Source organism: Octodon degus, unplaced genomic scaffold, assembly GCF_000260255.1.
Source record: "Octodon degus isolate 3935 unplaced genomic scaffold, OctDeg1.0 scaffold00189, whole genome shotgun sequence".
Taxonomy (NCBI): domain Eukaryota; kingdom Metazoa; phylum Chordata; class Mammalia; order Rodentia; family Octodontidae; genus Octodon; species Octodon degus.
In genome coordinates, this window is record NW_004524765.1 from 2,625,656 (window position 1) to 2,626,362 (window position 707).

Consider the following 707-nt stretch of genomic DNA (forward strand, 5'->3'; position numbering starts at 1 on the left):
GGGAAGCACTTATTCCACTGAGCCATCTTCTTGGCCCCATCTACTATTACTTCTGCCCATATTCTTTTCATATCATATGTATTGACTCTTTCTTTCTCATTGATGCCTATTAGTCTCATGTTGTTCATCTGCATCATCTTGCAGATTTTGAATTATTTTGTCCTGCAACCTAGTTGATTTTAGGAAATCTTTTCTTACCTTTTCACTAGCTGTGCTGGCATCTTCAAGATCTGAAACTCTATCTTCACTTTCATTCAAATGGTTTTAGAAGCCTGTGATTGAGATTTTAAGTTCCTCTATATCTGTTTGACTGCTTCATATGATCTGTTTCTTTCCTATATTGCTCATTCAAGAAATCCATTGTTTTTCTATTCTCCATTAATTTTTTATCAGTGTCTTCTTTAGAAACAGTTATTAATTCTTTCATTGTAGTTATCCTTTCTTTTTTACTTCAGAGATTATTTCTGATGTGATTTCCTCTATACATTTCTGCAGTTTCTTTACTTCAGATGCTATTAATTCAGATATTTCAGCTGTGCGATTCCCTATTTCTTTTGTGCTAGCATCTGCTGCATTTGATCTGGGTGGGCTTGGAGCATGAGATTGCATTTTGCTCCTTTTCTTTGTCATTTTGTATAGCACTGTCCTCTGACCTTTGAGGTAGAGCTTTGGTGCAGTTATAACCTTAGCAACCTACCGAAATTCTT